The 14,677-nt window shown below is 53.1% G+C and overlaps 1 protein-coding gene across 4 annotated transcripts in view; it reads right to left on the bottom strand.

Moving 5' to 3' along the window:
- bsk (mitogen-activated protein kinase dJNK) overlaps window positions 1-14,677 on the bottom strand; it is a 136,957-nt gene that overhangs the window by 8,842 nt on the left and 113,438 nt on the right. For all 4 annotated transcript variants that reach the window (XM_011155886.3, XM_025300249.1, XM_025300250.1 and 1 more), the window contains one exon: window positions 5,048-5,110. The gene's annotated coding sequence lies outside the window, so the exon portion shown is untranslated. The remainder of the gene's footprint in view (window positions 1-5,047; window positions 5,111-14,677) is intronic.

Genomic DNA, 14,677 nt, shown 5'->3' with positions numbered 1-14,677 from the left:
AGTCAACGTCACTTACGTGCGCCCGCACGTGGGTGACTTACGTGTACATAAACAGGCATTAATCAACGTCAGGGAAACACGGCGGAGAAGTCGCAGAAGTGAAAAGGCGTGGTATGGCAAGACGGCCCGGCCCGGCGCCGTTATGATACTTCTTCTATCGTCGGCGGACCCGACGGCTGGCCGACGGGCGGAAGAAGTGAAGAGAGAGAGGGAGGGAGGGGAAGAGAGAGAAAGAAAGGGAGAGAGAGAGAGAGAAAGAGTCGAGCGCCAATTCAAATCAAATTAGCATCGGGATTTAAATTAGAACGCAGCACGGTGGATGTTCCGTCTACAAATTGCACGTTCCGCGACGGAAATTAGCGCCATCGCGAAATAATCCGCGAGTGGTTTAATAATTCCGCCCGTGTATTTAAATAATCGAGCAGCTACAACCGCAGTAAATCAGTTTAACCTCTTCCTGCTTGATAGCCGGGTGTCGGACCAGCTTGAATTCGACCCAGAGGAAGCACCGAAATCCGACCCGAATCCACCCTGACATGTGGCGTACTACGATTAAGCGACGAAGTCGAAAGAAACTAAAATGAAACTGAACAGTTAACTCGCCTTAGGTCGTAAAGTTCGGTTCAGTTTTCAACAGCTGACGATATATGTAATTTTTTAGTTGATCAATTACCGCGTAATAATTTCACTTTACTTTACGACACTTACTTGACGACTGTGTCGCACGCGCACTTTCCACTGACAATTCGAACCAAAGGTTTTTTCTCTCGACTCGATAGAGATATCTGACGAAACTTTGAGCGCTGAATTATTGTTCCCCAAGAGGAGAGTGCGCGACATCGGCACGGCGGAGCGTGTGTACCATACACAGAGCGGGAGGGGGGAGAGAGCTCTCGCATTAATTGCAAATATTTCCCGCGCGAATTTGAATCTCGTTTATCACGGTATCGTCGGGAGAAACAAAAGCGCACGTGTTATCTCTCAAATTGGAAATCCATACAGTCGTCCATTATCTATCGTTCTTGGTCGAACGGGCACGGGAGAGCTCGCTACTAGCAGGCAAGTGTGTGTTTATGTGTTAGCAGAAATTGCTCCGATAACGTCTCCGAGCGATAAAACACGATGCAATTGCGCAAATGGAACCCCGACTTCTTCCCCCCGACCCTCCCCCCTACATTGTTTCCCTTTTTTTTTCGAGCCGATAAAAAGCCCAGCAAAGCGACGAATACCGCGACGCGGCGGAATAAGGGAGATAAGCGAGAGGAGACGAGGAACGCGCGCGTTCCCGAGGAGGTCCGAGGAGTCGCCGAGGACGCGGCTGCGGCGACGGCGGCGGTAAATCGTTAAAGATAACCGCGTCTGCCGTTGATACACGTAATAGAAAAGCCGGCTGACACGAGGGAGCAGCCGTCTATCTCTCCAGCGTCACTACGAGCGATCTGGGTCGTCTTTTTCACCCTCCCTGTACGTCGAAGAAGAATACAACCGTAGAAAAGCCGGAGCGGCGGCCGCCAACGCGCCACAATGTGTTCGTGCCCGACGCTCGCGTCGCTCTTCGCCTCCGTCAATCGATGAACGGGGGGGGGGACGCGCTTCGACGGGGGGGGGCGAGCTCGCGGACGCAACACGGCCCCGAGAGCTTTCGAGCTATAACCCACTTGCACCGAGATCTAGACTTTGGATAATAAGGACTCGACGCTGCGGCTCTGTGAAACGCGGAGATATCGATCGGTGTACAAGCGCGGTTGGACGGGCCGTGCGGCGGCGTGGCTCGCGACAATGTCTCGTGGGCGTACAGGAGAAATCAATTAAGCCTGCTTTCGATGAAAAACTGCCTAGCCGTGGTATCTATTAATCACCGGCCGCGCGACAAAGAGAACTCTCGCCGAGAGCCGTGCGCTCGTTATTTACGCCTTCGCGGCCGTAAGTTCCGCGTTACGTTCGATACGTGTCGAATATCGCTTCGCGTGCTCTCCCCCCCCCTCCCCCGCTCCCTTCCCCGATCTCCCGAGCTGCAATCTCACGCGAAACGAGAGTGAAAATGCGTCCGTAGCGACAGCGAAGCTGCCGCCGCTCAGGCCGCCGCGAAGCAGGGAGAACGCTCGTTCAAGCTTCCCCCGGATCCTCCCGGGCGGATTCTTACGAAGCGAACGTTTCGATCCATCGGAGGGGATTTGTTCCCGCAAAAGTGGGATGTATCAGACTTCCTCCTTGATTTTGTGCGGAAACGTTCACTCGACGGGGCGCCGGAGGATTCTCGGTGTGCACAACGTGAAAAGTCACTCGAATCTCAGTGACTCTTGATCGGCTCGCTCTACTTCTCGAGTGGAAAATTTCGAGAGTATAATCTCTCGATTATTAATCGATGGATTCATTTATCAGTCACAAGCCAAATTCTGCACGAGGGAGCAGAAAGTCCTCCGACCAGAACGAGCCCGCCTCGTTTTCATTGTCATACTGACTCTCTCGAGCAGTCTCTCTCTTCTTTAAGTGCGAGTTAATGAATCGAGAAAATCAGAGCGCACAAATCAGACGCGACGTCGATCGCGACGTCTCCGTCGAAATCGAAAGGCGAAAGTCTTAGACGCGAATATTTTCGCGGGCGTGCCATCTCTCTGCCCCTCTCGTGCTTTTCTTCTCTGGCTCTCTCTCTCTCTCTCTCTCTCTCTCTCTCTCTCTCTCTCTCTCTCTCTCACTTTTCTTCTCCCTCGCTCACGCCTGAGAACACGCCGATATCTTCTGGCATCGTGGGATTCCCCCGATTATTTATAGCGGCCGTCGCAGACGCAGACGCCGACACCGACAACGACGACTACGACCACGACGACGATGCCGCCGCCGCCGCCGACGCCGACGCCGACGCCGACGCCGCCAGCGCGGTCGTGCTCTTCGTGGTCGTCTGCGTGGGCCAACCACCTTCCGTCGTTCGCCACCTGCTACCAATTACGTAAGCCCGCCGATGGACGGACATGTCCGAAAGCGCCAAGGAGGCTACGTTGCACACCGAGCGCGAGACACGAAAGCTCCAGCGACGATGTCCGGGAGGAGACGTCGAAGTTGCCGAGGATATACGCTCGAGCAATATCCAAAAGTTCCACCGAACGGTCTCGACGATGCGGTCCAAGAGCTGTGCGCGAGAAGAGGATTCTCGATCGATGTTAGCTCCACTCCGAGAGACACCGAGCTCGTTCTCACAATCGAACCAGCAAGAAGATGGGAGAGAGGGAGAGAGCCACGGGAACATTGAATCGAGGAGCATTTGAGATGGCCATTCGAGGCAAGAGGGATTGGCGAATTGCGAAACTTTTAGCGAAACCAAGAGTTATCAATGTCGGGCGCGGTTCGCGAGGCGAAGTGTCGGGTTGCCTTGGAAACGGTGAATGTTGTGAAACGCGGAAGTTCACTTCCGCGGGAACTTCAAGTCCGAACTTGAGGAGTTCTCGCTGGACCTTCGGAAATCTCGATCGCTTTCTTCTCTTCTTTTCTTCTTTCACTTGCAAAACGCATTGTGGCCTTGCCACGTTTCATCGAGGGCAAAGAGAGAGAGGCAGGGAGAGAAAGAGAGAAAGAGAAAAAAAAAGACGTGTGGTAGGATGATTACTTCGTTCTCGTGACTTCATCCCCCGCGAATCGGCTTTCCGCATTCTGCATTCTCTTCCAAGGCACTGGTTAGCGCGGCGGTACAGCGGCGGAACTCGGAATATATCGGAGAGAAACAGAACAGCGAGCGAAACGCAACACAACGTAGCCGAAAAAAAGAGCGCGGTGTTATTTCCGTCGGTTCTGAAAACCACTTGGAGCCTTTTATGAAAATAGCTGCGGCTGCGAACACGCGCGAGCGCGCGCGCATGAATAGAAACATAGAGGCAATGGAATTTTTGCGCGCTTTCCAAGCTCGACCGCTTTTTGTCCGAGCAAAATTCTAAAAGCCGAATAAATGTATTTGATGCGCAGAGTCGGCGCGGTCGCGCTGCATTCTCACGATCGCTAACGAACGCAAAATTATTCAATCGCCCGACTCGAGATCTCGGCTAAGGTAAGATCGACCGTTGCCGATCCCGCCTTGTTAACCGCCTTCAAGCTGGATTCGCATCCGTTCAGACGGCGGGACGCCGTCGATCCTTCGTCAAAATATTCTTCAGCGCTTTTGCATCGAAGCACCCACAGTATTTCTGTCACCACCCCGTCGCATTTCGATTCAATTCACATTCCTATTAAAAAGAAAATTTGACGGGGGCTTGACGACGTCCCGTCGTCTGCTGTCTAGATAGTGCGAATCCGATGTAATCCAGTGCGAGTGGGGGAGAGAGAGAGAGAGAGAGAGAGAGAGAGAGAGAGAGAGAGAGAGAGAGAGAGAGAGAGAGAGAGAGAGAGTGAGTGAGTGAGTGAGTGAGAGAGAGAGAGAGAGTGTGCTCTGTGTGTGAATTGTTCTCCTTATTTCTCATACCAACCTCCTTCGGACTCACGGATGTAAAGCTTAGGCTCCCAGAGAGAAACTCGCGTGCACGCGCGCGCGCGCGCGCGCGGCTATTGTCGCGCGGTCATAACTCACCGGATAAGACGGATTTAAGAGAGTTCAACTTCACGACGTCTCTTGTCGCCGGAGATGATTTAGCGCGGAGGACCGGATAGTCCGCGCCGGCACTATTTCTCGTCTATCGCGTCCCCTTGCTCCCCTTGCTCCCCCCCGTCGCCCCGCGTCCTAATCTATCGCGTTTGGGAATGCGGACGGGATGCGCGCGATGCACATAAGCGCGTAACATAAAGTTACGTCTTCCGTCCTCCTGCGAAACGCGCGCTGAAAGGGTCCGCGCCTTCGGCACATTCGGCCGTTTGGCCAATTTCCCGCGAATCGCGATAAACGTTCGATAAAGCGCTTCCGGCACGGGATCGTCGTGTCCCGGTTTTAGCCGGGATATATTTCGGGAGCGCGACGATTGATCGCCCGTCCCGTCGGTTCGTCCGCGCAAATTACTGTCATAACGAACGCACACATCTCTGCGCAGCACACACGCGCGCGCGCGCGCGCGCGCACACACACACTCACCATAAACAGGCGGCCATTGTGGATGTGCGACGAAAGCTCGTGCGATCGCGGGATCTGCGGGATCTGCAAACAGACAGAACAGAGACGGCCTTCAGTGAGCGTGTCGGCAGGAATTTGCATGCATCCGGGGATGCATTAATTCGTCGCACGCGCGCGCGCGCGCGCGAACGAGCGAGCGAGCGAGCGAGTGAAAGCGCGTGGTCACGCGCCGGCCGTCGCGGCCGTCGCGCCAACGACGGCGCGGCGATGGGCGAATCATCGACCTGCATATCGCGGGTATTGCTCGACTCTCGCTCGATATCGGGCTGCACCCGCCATACGTTGCACCGCTACGCAATTCGGAATGCGACGTTTCGCGCGTGTCTCCGCCAGAGACGCGCATTCGCGACGAGGCGATGCGCGAAAAATAACTAATCGCCGGGGTGAACGGCCCGCCGGTGTCGGCGGCCGGGTAACCTCGCCGGCAAAGTAAGTTAACGAATTAATAATACACGTGTTGAGCCAAAGTACACGAAGTTTGTTCGTCTTGTTGGGAAGCTCGGACCGCTCGCGCTTTTCCATGTGCTGCGCTTCGTCGGAGTATTTACGGAGAGATCAGTATATTTATTCGCATTCCCTCCGAAAGAATTGGAATATCGTTCCAGCGACGTGACGGTTCAGCTCTGTCTTTTCTTTCCTCTTGTCGACGTTGAGACTCGGAGAAATTTACGAATAACTACGGACCTAGCAAGTGGACACCTGACGTTGACCATCAACTTCTAAGATGGAGACGAGCTTGGACTATCACCGTCAACACAGTATACTTGTAATTGCAATGCACTCTTTTTCAATTTGAGTGAAAACTTGTAGTCGATAATATTACATACCAATTTGAAGTAAGGATACGTTTAGAATAATTTTGTGGACCCATATCGATTGACTTATCACGGGAAATGTCGCAATCGTCACCGATCGTCACAAATAGAGAGACCGTCCCACTAATTGGGACATTCATCTCAATTCATCAATTATAAATACACCTTTGCGAGGTATATACGAGGCTCGTGGAGCAAGAGGCAATAATTTTCACAATAAATTCCGCACTAATCACCCCGAAAATTGCCTTTTCCCTTAACAAGGGACAAAGAGAGGGAGGACAAAGAAAGAGAGAGAGAGAGAGAGAGAGAGAGAGGGGGGGGGGAGAGGGAGAGAGATGTCGTCGGTTTATTTCCGCGTCGAGTTCGCCTGATATTTGTCACTCGAATTTCGGTGGCGCGGCGTCGAAAACTCGCGGCGCGGGCGAGCCGTCCCACGCAGGAATGCTGAAAAAGCAGCACGAGGGAACGCCGGGCGCGTTAATTTGGATATATACGCGTCTAAAATTAATATAAATTAGCGCCGCCGGGGCGCGGGCCGCGGAATGCGAGCGTCGTCCCCGTAAATTGAGACAAGTCGTGGCGGTCCGACCACCGCGTGCTCTAACTACTTCCGAACTCGAGCGCTTTATAATGGTCTCGACCTCTCGCCGTCTTGTTCGCTAAATAGACGCGTTCGCGCTTCGACGGATTGCAAGGAAGGGACAATCGTTCGCCGTCGGGAAAACCGAACCGGTTCTTGTTCCCCCTTTCTCCTTTTCGCACACCGTAAGAAGTGGCTGTTGCGCGCGAGGCGCGGATGGAAAACTGAAGACTGAATGGCCTGCATCTTCGTTTTCCTTCACCTCGTCCTTCACCATGTGTGTGACGCAAGTGTGCGGTTCTACCGATCGCGAGCGTGTCGTTCAGACGGAGAGTCTGAACTCTTGTCTCGCGAGCAATCGGCCACCTCGCCGCAAAAACCGTAATCCGCAATTGCGCGGCGATTGCATTTTCACGCGCGAATCGCCGCGCCGCGGCGTCACAGAGGAGCGCAACCGTAACCCCGATTGTTTCGTAAACCGCGTTTCACACAACGTAAAGAGTTACAGCTCGCTGGCTTTGTGGAGCACAACGCGCTCGCTTGCTCGCGCGCGCGATGCGCCACCGCCATCGCCACCGTTATACCACCGACCTGGCGCCGCACGCGTTTGGTTTCTCTTCCCCGATGAAAAAAAAAAAAAAAAAAAAAAAAGACAAAAGAAACAACAACGGCTAGGTCGACGAGGAGGAGAGGAGAGAGAATAATAGGGGAGGGAGCAAAGGAGACAGAGGTGACGAAGAAGCGGAAAGAGAGTAAAACTCGCAAACCCGGTTACGCGGCCAAAGAGGATTACGCGATTCCGAAGTCGGAATCGCGTGCCGAAGAAGACCGAGGCGAGGTTAGCTCGGGTTACACCGAGAAGAGAAGTAAAGTTCACGGCGAGTCGCTTTCCCGATCGGTTTTAATCTACTGGTTGCGACGAGCGGAACGAGCCGGGAAGCGGCGAGTCGTGAAAAAGCGTCCCCAAAGTGTCGTCGGGGGACCGGCGCGGGGGTGACGGCCTCGGGCGAATTTGTTCCGAAGGGTCCGTCCGATCGGCGGGGACACCTGACTTCCCGCCTCCCCGTCGCGGCCGAAAGAAACGATAAATACTCGATCGGGAGAAGCTACGGCGCCGGTCCTCTTAATTAACGACGATCGACGGGAATTGGGCACAAAATGCTGTCTCTCCCTCTCCCTGATCGGGGCACGATAAATATTTTCCCAGCGGTTTATTGGCACGTGGGAGAGAAAGGAAGGACAGAGGAGGGGAGGGGGGACTCTGCTCCCTGGTGCTTGCCTGCCACGCGTTTCGAATTGGATGCAAAGTTAAACATCTGCGGCTACGGAATTCTACGGGGGTGGGAAATGGTGTTTGAGGGGGCTCGCGATACGGAATCTGCGACTCGGCTGGATCCACATTGTTCGTCTACGTCGGTGACGGACAAGTCCATAATTTTTTTTTCTATAGAAACGATTAAAATATAACGGTGATGGATGCTATAGATACTTCAATGCGAGAGCATTGAAAGACAGAGAGAGAGAGAGAGGTCAAACGGAGGATTGACGGATCCTGTTTACCGTCGGAAATGTGAATCCAGCTTTATATATGTGGGATATTTTCAACCTAAAGCATCGGACTGAGCCAATATATTCCAAGGGTTGAAGCGAGGAAAACATGTTATGCATATATAAGGTATCCAAAAGATACCTCAGAAGCAAATAAAAATTAGCAAATGTTTTTCCCCCGGGAAATATCAAAGGGTAGGAACACACGCTTCTCTCCATCAAGGAGGTCAAGCGGATCGCTCGAGTGTCGGAAGTTATTTACGACGATCCTCTGACGAGTCGGGGATCCTCTGGCCGTCACTTCCTATTTTCTTGCCGCGTCTAACAATAGAGTCGTTTCGACAGCCGCGGCTACTCGGCAACAATTCCAACATCGACAGGTCCAGGATGACCGGCGTCCGGGCTCGAGAGTTCGTCTTGCCGCTTGCCGGAATTGGATGGAGTTCGCTACCCTCCGCAGAGATGCGACGGCTCGATCCAGTTAAAAATATGCCAGCGGCTCGCTCTCGCGCCACGGAGAGAATATCTCGGTTTTTGCCGCGCGAACGACACGGCAGACAGACGCGTATCGATGTCTTGGGAACCGAGTCCGTCGGTCGGCTGGTTAAATCAACGGTCGGTGGTCTCCGCCGGCCGTGAAGAGCAAGAGTAGTCGGCGATGTTGATTCAGATATTAAATTTCCTAGCGTTCGACGTGCGCACATAATGTCGCCGTATTTCCCACAGGACACCGCCGCCGCCGCCGCCGCTTTCCGTCAGGATGCACATGCATCTCTACCGCGTTCTGCTCGGCCGCGTTACAGAATTCGTAATAGCTAACGCGTCTCTGGGCGACGATGACCGAACCGGCAGTCACGTCGGCCAGATCGAAATGAAACTCCGCATTTTTTCACGGTTTCGGCCGAAAACGCTTCTCGAGAAGATTCTATGCGCATGGAATTCTACATTAAAGCCCGAGTTTAAAGTAAATACGCCAATTAAAGAGAACTGCTCCAATTGTAAATATGTCGCACGTTTCATATCGGAATCACTTGTGCGTTCGTGTGAGATGTGAAAAGTATCGTAGCGAAAATAGAACAGAAGCAAAAGGCTGGCGCCTTTACTTCTGTTCCATTTCGACTCACGGGATCCTCGAAATTGCGACGAACGTGTCTTACTTCTGCAGGAACTAACTCGTCCGCGTACACAAGAGCCGGCGGAGCTGCCGCATTCGCAGTCGATCGGGCGGCTAATTTTCCTGCCAGCATCCTCGAGATGGCTTTACGCTTAGGATTCTCAAGGAAATCGAATTCGCCTGCGCGACCGCTCCGACGAATTGCAGGAAGTCGGGGAATCCCGATGCGCTACTTCAAAGCGCTCTTTCGCACGTCACCGCATCCTCCGTACATTTGTGTATTCCTTTACGTTCTTCTTCTCGATGATCATACACATATGCGCTCGCGCGTACACACACACACACACACACACACACACACACATGCGAAACCACATCTCTGATAAAGAATCATATTTTCCGCTCGTCTCGAAGCAGTCAAGGGTCAAGCTCTCTTCTGGCCGAAGGTTCAAGGACGCCGTCGTTTGCGTTATCGTTGACCCGTGAGTGCTTGCACGTTCGTGTCAAAAGTGCTCGAGGGAATTTAATATCTCGCGAATAATTCCGTGATTTGATGGCCGATAAGTGATTTCCGCCGAGACGCGTCTTTCATCTACTAGCGAAGGCTAGTCGTCGCGTTTCAATCCCGTAAAGCCGTTGCAAGCCGAACACGGTGTTCCCCGTCAGAAGGATTAAAAGGTTCGCATGAGCAACGAGGGGATGCAAGAGAATCATTAGGCAGGCCCGTCGATAATTCTACGTTACGTCGCTACACGGTGGCTCCGGCCGATGCCTCTCGCGAAAGGACGACCCGTCCCTCAATCAGACCCGCCCCCGAGATTTGTCAGATAAAAAGTTGCTCGCAATAAATTTCACCGTTCTCCTCCGCCGGACGCCCTCCCCCTCCCTTCTCCTCTTTTTCGTCCTCCTTCGTCTTCGCCGTTTTTTCCGTACCGCCCATAACTCGCGTCGAGCGTTTCTCGTAACTCTCTAATTCATTCCGTCCAACGCTACGCATCGAGAACATAATTCTGCGAAAGAGCCGGACGGATCAGGAAGAATTAACGGGAAGTTAACCTGCGAAATTATGAGCGAGCTTGCGCGATCTTCGACGTCAGGGATTACTTTAGAAGCCCCGGCCAGAGTTCGGGGAGTAGTCTCCTCCCTTCTCCCTCTTTTTTCTCCTCTGTGCCCCTGTTCCGTTCTATTTTAATTCTTCCTCTGAGAGAACGAGGAAAAATTTCCAATTCCACCGAGTAAATTCCCATAAATCCTCGATCTCGCCCGACCTCTCCCCCTAACCCACCCTTCCACGACGGGGCGCGTAAAGGGCATGCATCACGCATACGGTGGCATTCGGGAGCGTCTTCCTGAAATAAAAACAGCGGGGACGTGCGCGACGTGATCGTGACACCTTGCATCCGATTTAACGGAGCGGCAAGTCTACGGCGCGGCGCGGCGCGGCGGCGCCCTTCTTGTAACCTTTTCCTACCGCGGCTATTCGTCCGGATACTCCTCAGATACTCCCGAATGACGTAACTTCGGCGGCTATCGACGACGACGGTCCGCAACGTTCGCGCAAAGAGACGGGGAGAAGCTCTCCTCTTTCTATTTCCCCCTTTTTATCCTCCCTTTCAACCAACGTAGGTTTACGAACCTCCGGAGAGTAACGAGTTTTACCGGTGGAGTCGCGAAGAATTCGTTTTGACACACAATGCATACGATTAACCCTCCGCGCCCGGGTGCTCCGCCTCACGCAAGAGACAAGAAAAGAGCATTTTATACAGCTCGAGTGGCGTGCCTCTCAGAGGCTCCGTGAATTATGCATTCGCGCAGGAGCTTCGAGTCGTCGAGTAGATAAGGTGGGAATGACTTTGAGCGTCAAGAGTTAACACGTAATTGCGAAACGTGACATTCGTATCGAGACGTCACGGCCTCCCACAAGATCAAGGATTGCAATCTCAATAATAATAATAATAATAATAATATCTACTTTACAGTTGCGAGAGCAATCTTACCTTATGATCGATCTTAACTGCTAAACGTGAAAGGTGGTTTACCGAACGTCACGAAACAAACCCACCAGCGAGCGCAAAATGGCGCGTATGATGAAATATAATTGATACAAGCCGCAAAGGCGGCGTCGCTTCAACACGCCACGGCACGTTCGCGCGTCCGCCGTTAACAAAGGAATTAACCGAGTCCGCGAGCTAATTGGCGCAGTCCAATGAGAGCCGGCCGGCCGGCCACCTCTCGATCGCCACCTCCGCAAGCTCGGGTGACAAAAGCTGCACGGTGATTTAACGGCATCGCCTCTTGGCAGTGTCCTCGGTAATTCGAAACCACTGTTTTGGCGCCGGACGACTCGTGATCGTAATAATGGCGCTAACGAGCTGACGCCACCGCGCCTTTCAGCCGACGACGTGTATATCAATGATCATAACTCCGCCGTTCCGCCGTCATTTCATCGAGGGAGAGCAAAGGGACCGAGCAAGAGAGAGAGAGAGAGATAAACTTTGTTTCCTCGGATCCGCGCGAGACAATTAACACTAGAACGAGCTCGAGGAGAGGATCAATTTAACCCCTTAACGCGATTTAAATGCGTCAACTGTGTGCGCTGTCAAGTCGATCCATGGTTACTGCAACGTAGACGAGCTTCAAGGTTCGAGAGCAAAGATTGCAACGTATGTGTGTGTGTATGTGTGCGTGTGTGTGTACACTAAGGAGATATATATATATATATATATATTAATTTAACTGTACACACATTATACACGATGTCCTTCCTGAACTACATTTTTCATAAAAAGAAACTCTCGTTTCTTGTAAAGAATATTAGCGTCGATCTGAAGATCGAAGAGAGCAGGCTCGCTACACACACATTCTAAGATACACATATAGAGAGTGAAAAAGTTTGCTAAATCCTACATTGTAGCAATAAGTGAGACAACTTCTGATGATTCTTCTCTGAAGATTTTTGGGAGTATTGTAAAAATGTGCGTCAGCAAAATCTACAAGGGAATGGCGCGCTCAATCTTGTAAGAGGGAAAATTTCACACGTTCTATATGCAATTTTATTTTGACGTGAAGATCGATTCGGAGAGGAACTATAGAATTAGGGGGGTCCGCTCCGAAAACTTTCCCGACCAATATCTGATAAAGAGGAAGAAAAAAGAGGAGGAACGCGAACTTGCAGCTAACGATTCACCGTGTGTACTTGGACTTCGCTTAGCTTCGCTCGACCTCGTTCCGCCTGCGACTCTGGTGATTGTTGGACGCAACAACGATTAATTAGATATACAGTGCACAGAGTGCCCTAACGAGAATTCGTTATACAAAGCGTCGACTCTCTCACTCTCTATCCCTCTCGTTTTCTCCGCCGCATGTCTCGTTCGTCTCAGATACACCGCCGTGTGGCGGCGGCGGCGGCGCGGTGACGCGCACGAGCGCTTCGTTATTGAATGTTAAATTCGTCGGGGTTCCGCCGTCACGGTAATTACTCCCAATCAGTATTCCGCGGACGGCTGCCAGAACGTCCTACCTCGGCCGGACGGACGGACGACGCCGGTAATTACCCGACAACTTGCCGGGGCGAAAAGACGGGATCAGCAGCCGGTTCATCGACCGAATTTTCCGCGAGGAGGGGGAGTGTAGGGACTAAGAGAGAAAGAGAGAGAGAGAGAGAGAGAGAGAGAGAGAGCAGAAGGTGGAGGGCAGACAGGAGGGCGACCGGAAACGGCTGGCAAACCGCGAATAATTGCAGCGGGACTGCGCTGCGAGATGGACAGGTCTGAGGTGTGTGGCTGCGGACGGATGGACGGATAGACGAGCAGCTCTCTCTCTCTCTCTCTCTCTCTCTCTCTCTCTCTCTCTCTCTCTCTGCACCGTGAATAAATCGCGACGATAATTGGCGGAGAACACGACGACGTCGCGATGCTTCGCCACGGTGGCTCGACCGCGAGATATCTAGCTGGGGTCGAAGTCGTGAGGCCACCCAGACGACGGGACGTCGTCGGCCACCGCGCGCGCTGATCGACGTCGCGAGAAGCTGCTGTGCCGCCTAATCGTTTAGCGGCTCTCTTGGGCTAAACGAGCCGGTGTCAGGAGAGCTGTCCCGCTTCGCGCCGTGCTCCGGGACTTGGCGCGCGGTCGAGCCGGTTAATTCGAAAAAAGGACGCGTAAGCGAATGCTTAATTGCGAGGAACGCGCGTTATGGCGCAGTACTCGCGGCCGCTCGCGGTGAGTTCCTTTTTGCTCGCACAGCGGGCATGCGCGCGAATACGCGATATACTGGAAGCCACAATTTCGGGGGGAAACCGCGGCTCAGGTTGGCCCAGGAGACGGCGGTGTCGAAGGAATCGCAAAGTGTTGCTTCCGGAACATGAAGAGAAGATACCTAGTCGACGAGACGAGAACATCTCGCTCGATTCCTTTTCCATCGCTCCTCCCACGCGTGAGCTCCCAGCTCGACCTTGTTTCTTCTCTTGTAAAAATTGTAAAAATTGAGGAAAATAAGTTTTATATTATTCCTCTAACTGCCGAGGCACACTCGAATGTATTCTGGAGGCGATGATTCCGCAAGCGAGCGATAGAATTCGCAGTTCTGCGGATATCATACGCGTCAGCAGTAACGATTTATCAGTAACGACGACGACGACGACGACGACGAGAAAACCGGTCGTTACGCGAGCGACCGGCAGCTGGTCGGGCCAAAACGAGAGGTGTGATCTCGGGAGTCGTAAAAGCCGCGTCTACGAGATCGTAAGCTCGCGCGGATAGCCGTCGCGAGGAGAGAGAGAGAGAGAGAGAGAGAGAGAGAGAGAGAGAGAGAGAGAGAGAGAAAGAGAGAGAGAGAGAAAGAGAGGCCGCCGCTTAATCCCGCGGTGCCTGCGGCGGCCGCCGAGCAAAAAAGGGCCTCGTCGATGAAAAAGGCTCGTTAGCGAGGTCGCGCGGTCGCGCATTCTCGCCGATCTGCGTTATCCGTAGCTCGAAGTCGAAGATATATCTGCGATCGGTCCAAGTCGGCCGACGACAGCTGTCGCCTGTCCGAGACACGCCGTTCTGGGCTAAGCTCGCCCCCGCAAAGCCGACGAGAGATTTTTCTCTCCGGTAGACAGCCGAGCGCACAGAATTTCGTCTCGTCGAAGCGTCTTTTTTCGTTTCCCCTCCAAGATACTGATTTCGCGGATATTTTTCGCGTCGTCCGCTTCGGACGTGCTCTTGGACCGTTTTTTCGCGACGCGTTTCGAGTTTCGTGGAAAGCGCGGCGCTTGGGAGGACGAAGGGAAAGAAACGGCAACGGGAAGAAAACGCGACGAGAGATGAACGAACGGACGGAGGTGCGCCAGACGCAGGAGCATGTGGTGAATTTCAAAAATGCCACCAATGTCAGAGCACGGCAGACAGTGTCGCACGGTGGGGCTATTTATATACGCGCGGCCGCACGAAATTAGGCGATCGTCGTCGCGGAGAGAAGAAGTAGAGGCGGACGTCGCTTCGGCTCGCATCGACGGGCGGACAGATAAGTAGTAACGGATAGTACGTGGCCGGCC

Source organism: Harpegnathos saltator, unplaced genomic scaffold (genome assembly GCF_003227715.2).
Source record: "Harpegnathos saltator strain DR-91 unplaced genomic scaffold, Hsal_v8.6 scaffold343, whole genome shotgun sequence".
NCBI lineage: Eukaryota > Metazoa > Arthropoda > Insecta > Hymenoptera > Formicidae > Harpegnathos > Harpegnathos saltator.
This window is presented reverse-complemented; position numbering and strand designations above follow the sequence as displayed.